This window comes from Thamnophis sirtalis, unplaced genomic scaffold (assembly GCF_051295495.1).
Source record: "Thamnophis sirtalis isolate CommonGarterSnake01/CBP01778 unplaced genomic scaffold, rThaSir2_p1.2 scaffold_4, whole genome shotgun sequence".
Lineage (NCBI taxonomy): Eukaryota > Metazoa > Chordata > Lepidosauria > Squamata > Natricidae > Thamnophis > Thamnophis sirtalis.
In genome coordinates this window covers 134389329-134395551 of record NW_028261384.1, presented here as the reverse complement: position 1 = coordinate 134395551, position 6223 = coordinate 134389329, and the positions used below count along the sequence as shown (strand labels likewise).

The following is a 6223-nucleotide window of genomic DNA, read 5'->3' as shown; positions in this document are numbered from 1 at the left end:
TGTGAATGCTCCAACAGTTTTTAAGAAGATGTTGGATAACCTTTTGTCTGAAGTGGTGTAGGATTTCCTGCCTAAGCAGGGTGTTGGACTAGAAGACCTCCAAGGTCCCTATTAACTCTGTATATTTTGATCTATTCTATTCTATTCTGTTCTGTTCTGTTCTAAAATATACTAAGGAAGATCTGAAGGACATCAATCCATGTTTCTTCCTATAAATAAAATTTAACTGTTTAAAAACTACCTAGTTTATTCTACAGCCTCGAGATTCCCTCCCCCACCCAAAGTACAAACCATTTTAAACACGGCTTCTTTGAAGATCAGATTTGAAGATCCACAACCAGCTATAAAAATTTATCTAGTGCTTTACTTGGAACTTCCTGTGACTGAATCATTTTGGAAAGCTGCCCAGAGGAAGAGAAGGTTTTTGCTTAGCATCAGATTCATTTCCTCTCACTGTGTCTTCTCTCACACAGTAATAGACAGCTGTATCCTCCTGTTTGAGGCTGTTCATTTGCAGATAGAGCTGGCTTTTGGCATTGTCCCTGGAGATGGTGAAGCGGCCCTTGACTTTGTCAGAGTAGAAGATATCCCCTCCAGTACTACGTATCCATGCCACCCATTCCAGTCCTTTCCCTGGAGCCTGTCTCACCCAGTCCATTCTGTAGCCACCAAAGCTGTATCCAGAACCTTGGCAGGAGAGACGGAGGGACTCCCCACGTCTTCTCATATCCCCCCCAGATTCTACCAACTGAACGTCAGATTGGACACCTGAAATGAAAGTAGTGTCAGTGAACTTTCCAGTATGCAAGAATTAAAATCTAAAAAACTGAATACAGAGAATAGAATTACCTCCCAAGACTGCTAGAAAGGACACTAACTTTTGCCACAGGATCATTTTTTTCTCCCTCTAAAGAACTTTACCCAAACTTTGTACTGGTGGGTGTAGCCTGAAAAGGGAAACCATTGCAGTTCTTTTAAAGGGGAAATGGTGCCCTGATTTACATAATGCTTGGGATAAAAGAGCCCCTTGGTGCATTCACTTAGAGGTTCTTTGGAGAGACCTAACATGTGTGACTTTCAAATAATGCTCCATTCCTAAGATAAGTGATGCCAGACATGACTTATTCTTGTTTCCCTGTGAGAAAAGAATAAACATTTCTTCAGATGTTTCAGCAAATATAAACTGGGTCAGAAATGATCACTATCTCTCAACTTCAATATTTGTGGAGTCATAACTTGACCCCTTCTTCTTTGATTCATTGAACTCTTGATTGAAGGTTGATTCCTTGTACTTTGGGGCCTGTTAGCTTCCATCTCTGAATGGAAGAACCGTTACCTTTGATGATTGTTAAAATGGAAACTAGTTGGAGCAAAAATTTCATTTTCCTTTTTGAGTGAAGAAGTTCCAGGCAGATTGACTTTTGCTCTCCAGCCACAGGTTGAGGATGGTGGGAGATGATGTCATATAAAGAGGAAAGTTAGACCTGTATTTACATAAACGTCTGGATAAAAGGAAACCAGGGTTGGCTTATAGTACCACCAAGAGTTTTTGAAAATTCTGAACGGGTGTATAAAGTTTGTGTTTACAATATCTAATAATGTAATTTTATGACAGGTTCCTCTCTTTTTAAAGACCAGTGTGTCCTCTTTCTGTCTATGGTTCAATGAGCTTTTGAAAGGAAATTATCATTTAATATAGAAATATTTAAACAAAGGGCAGGAGGGGGAAGTCATTTAAACAAATGAGGGATATATACATATGGAACGGTGACATCGAAGAAGTTTTGAGAACCCTTGGGGAATGAAATTCTCAAGGGGCCATATATATATTTTTTCCTTCAAGAACCTATTTTAACTCTCCAGGCAACAGCTGGACAAGAAGTCAAGTTCACAGCTTGAACCACAGATTTTATTTCAGTGATGGACAAAAATATTAGGTGTTTTGTGCGTCCTCTGACGTCCCTTTGCAGATACAGAAGGCAGTTGACGTTGTCTCTGGAGATGGCAAAGAACTCTTTATGGATTCTGCATAGAATTATTTACTGGGATCATACAATCCATTCCAGTCCATTCCCTGTTGACTGTCACACCCAACTCCCAACTCCGTATTGTGAGCTCTATGAACCATTACTGATTTCTTGTAACTGCAAATGCAGAGGTTCCCTTCACCTTCAATTCAAAAACTGAATATCTCCTTGGGCTTCTATTTTCCCTAATTTATATGGGTCTCCCCTTTTTTAAGACTAAAAATATTCTACTGATCCATGGAGTATTCTATTGCTATGATGCTCCTCAGTTCAAAGTCTCAAAGTCAGATGGCCCCCAGAATTTGTGAATGCTCCAATAGTTTTTAAGAAGATGTTGGATAACCATTTGTCTGAAGTGGTGTAGGGTTTCTTGCCTAAGCAGGGGATTGGACTAGAAGACCTCCAAGGTCCCTTCCAACTCTGTATATTTTGTTCTATTCTATTCTATTCTATTCTATTCTGTTCTGTTCTGTTCTGTTCTGTTCTGTTCTGTTGTGTACTGTACTGTTCTGTTCTGTTCTAAAATATACAAAGGAAGATCTCTAGGACTTCAATCCATGTTTCTACCTATAAATACAATTTTACTGTTTAAAAGCTACCTAGTTTATTCTACAGCCTGGAGATTCCCTCCCCCCACCACCACAAAAGTGCAAACCAGGTTAAACACGGCTTCTTTGAAGATCAGATTTGAAGGTCCACAACCAGCTATGGAGATTTATCTTGTACTTTACATGGAACTTCCTGTGACTGAATCACTTTGGAAAGCAGCTCTGGGGAGGAGAAGGTTTTTGCTAAGCCTCAGATTTACTTCCTCTCACTGTGAGTCTCGCACAGTAATAGACTCCCGTGTCTTCAGTTTTGAGGCTGTTCATTTGCAGATACAGCTGGCTTTTGGCATCATCCCTGGAGATGGTGAAGCGTCCCTTGACTTTGTCTGAATAGTAAGTAGTACTGGAAGGGTTTATGTGGGCCACAAATTCAAGTCCTTTCCCTGGAGCCTGTCTCACCCAGTACATGTAGGCACTACTTAAGGTGAATCCAGAGGTTTGGCAGGAGAGACGGAAGGACTCTCCAGGTCTTCTCACATCCCCCCCAGACTCCACCAACTGAACCTCAGATTGGACACCTGAAATGAAAGTTGTATCAGTGGACTTTCAAGTATAAAAGAATTAAAATTGAAAAAGCTGAATACTGAGGATAGAATTACCTCTCAAGACTGCTAGTAAGGACACTAAGTTTAGCCACAGGATCATTTTTGCTCCCTCTAATGAACTTTGCCCAAACTTTGTACTGCTGGGTGTAGCCTGAAAAGGGAAACCGTTGCAGATCTTTTGAAGGGGAAATGGTGCCCTGATTTACATAATGCTTGGGATAAAAAAGCCCCTTAGTGCATTCACTTAGAGGTTCTTTGGACCATTCTTCATATGTTTTAGTCTCTTTGCCTTTCATCCTCTTAGTTGCTCTTCTCTGTACTTTTTCAAAAGTCTCAGCATCTTTTTCCTAGTCTGTTTTTTAAAAGACATTGGAAGAACCTCATGCTGAGAAGACTATGACAGGCGTTATATCTGGAAATCAGGTTTGGCTTCCCGATTAGGGAAAAATTGCCCGATAGCAAAGAAATGGCTCCCTTAATGACTGCCATGTTCATTGCAATAAAGGTAGTCAATTTGGGGCCTATCATGTGATGTCCCACTTTATGACCATCATTATTTATGAAGTGAAATTGCAGTGGCAACTCGAGGAATAACTGTACATCTGTATGATTCTGGTTTTAGTACTATAACTTCCTAAAGTCAGAGAAGCAAAAACAATAAACTTTTATTTTGTTCATCCACCAAGCATACATGACATAAGTAAATGAGATACGAGGATTTGTTTTTTTATGATCCACATTGAAGCTTGACATGGAAGAAGTTTTGAGAACTCTTGGGGCATGAAATTCTCAAAGGACTATTATTATTTTTTTTCCTTCAAGAAACTCTTTTAATTCTCCAGGAAGTAGCTGGATGAGCAGCTGAAACCACAGATTTTATTTCAGTCATAGTCAAAAATATTATGTGTTTTGCGCCTCCTTCTGACGTCCCTTTGCAGATACAGATGGCATTTTGATTTGTCTCTGGAGATGGCCAAGAACCCTTTTGTGGATTCTGAAATAGAATTATTTACTGGCACCATGCAATTCATTCTATCTCATTCCCTGTCACACAGAACTCAAAACTCAGTATTGTGAGCTCTATGAATGATTACTGATTCCTTGCAACTGTAAATGGAGAGGGTTCTTTTCAACTTGAATTCCGGAAGAAAATATCTCTTTGAGCTTCTATTTCGCTTCATTTATATGGGTCTCTTAAAGTATTCTACTGTTCCATGGATATTCAACTTCTATGATGTAGATCGATCAGCTGCTCCTTGGATGAAATACTCCAATTCAACTTTCTGCAACTGAATCCACTTGGAGATCTGCTCTGAGAGAGGAAAGCTTCTTGTCTGGCTTCAGATTCACTTCCTCTCACTGTGTTTCTAGCACAGTAATAGACTGTGGTGTCTTCAGTTTTGAGGCTGCTCATTTGCAGATACAGCTGGCTTTTGGCATTGTCCCTGGAGATGGTGAAGCGTCCCTTGACTTTGTAGTACTGGAACTGTAATGTATGGAGGCCACCCATTCTAGTCCTTTCCCTTGAGCCTGTCTCACCCAGTTCATGCTATAGACACTAAGGTTCAATCCAGAGACTTGGCAGGAGAGATGGAGGGACTCTCCAGGTCTTCTCACTGTCAGCTTCTGCTTTGCTGTTGCTTCAGCTGCCATTGAAACGGGGAGGGAGGGCATATTATTTGGGTGGGGTTACTTATTGTGCTGGAGGAAGATTCTGGAGATCTTTGGATGGACGTACTACACATGCGTGGATGTTTCCCGCCTGGGTTAACGGCACCGACATTCCATCTTCGTGATGTCTTTTGAAGTTATCTCACACCTGACACTTGAAGGACTTATGATTGGACTAGGCCTATGATGCCAGGGGGGAGTGGAATGGGCTATTCTATATATCAACTGCTTTCACGCCTAATTAACCAGACTTTGCTATGCAACCGCTCTTTAGCCATTTTTAATTAGTAAAAGTACATTTGATTTTCTACAAATGAAATCTCGTGGTCTTCTTTCCTAATTATTAAATGGAGAGGTGCTGACACTCACATACCCTCCAGACTCCACCAACTGAACCTCAGATTGGACACCTGAAAAGAAAGCTGTGTTAGCGAACTTTCCAGTATAGATAATTAAAATCAGAAAAGCTGAATACAGAAGATAGAATTACCTCTCAAGACTGCTATTAAGGACACTAAATTTAGCCACAGGATCATTTTTGCTCCCACCAATGAATGAAGAGAAACTGATAGTAGAGAATTTGTGAAAGTGCACACACTTTGCACTGGTGGGTGTAGCCTGAAAAGGGAAACCAACGCAGCTCCTTTAAAGGGGAAATGACATTCAACATTAAGCAGCTGTAGGAGCAATCAAGTTCACAATTGAAACGACAGATTTTATTTCACTCATGGTCAAAAATATTGAATGCTTTCTGCTTCCCTTTGATGTCCTTTGCAGCTACAGAGGTTTACTTGGATTTGTCTATGGAGATGGCAAAGCTCCCTTTCATGCATTAACTGTACATGTGTATGATTTTGGTTTTAATAATATAACTGAGTAAAGTCAAAGAAGAAAAAAAAATTGTTCATCCACCAATCATACATGACATAAGTAAATAAGATATGAGAATTTTTTTAAAAAAAAAATGGAATGCTTCATGAATTTGCGTGTCATCCTTGTCCTGGGGCCATCCTAATCTTCTCTGTATCATTCCAATTTTAGTATATGTGCTCCCTCGAATGCGCAGAAATGGATAAAATGACAATAGAACTAAAAGAAGGAGAAGAATTGGAATTTTGTAAAGTATGGAATAAAATGTATAAGCAGCTAGAAATCAGAAAATAGGTAATAGAAATATATGGTGATGAATATTATTATAAGTGTTAATACTACGTTTGCTACATTACAGGACAAGGTTAAAGCAATAGGAAGGCAATGCAGAAGGGAGAACTATAAAAGCGAAGCAGGAAAGCCAAGACAGAAAGCTTTGAAATTACTGTATATTGTTATATATGTTCTATGTTTTGTTTTGTTTTCTTGTTGTGTCTTCCTT

The 6223-nt window shown here is 39.6% G+C and overlaps 1 non-coding gene across 1 annotated transcript; it reads right to left on the bottom strand.

Annotated features, from left to right (window-relative positions):
* Positions 1-5809: 5809 nt before the first annotated feature.
* On the bottom strand, positions 5810-5915 carry LOC148046731 (U6 spliceosomal RNA). The gene has a single exon (XR_015696533.1). It is a non-coding gene; the product is annotated as a U6 spliceosomal RNA (small nuclear RNA).
* Between the last annotated feature and the right edge of the window lie 308 nt (positions 5916-6223).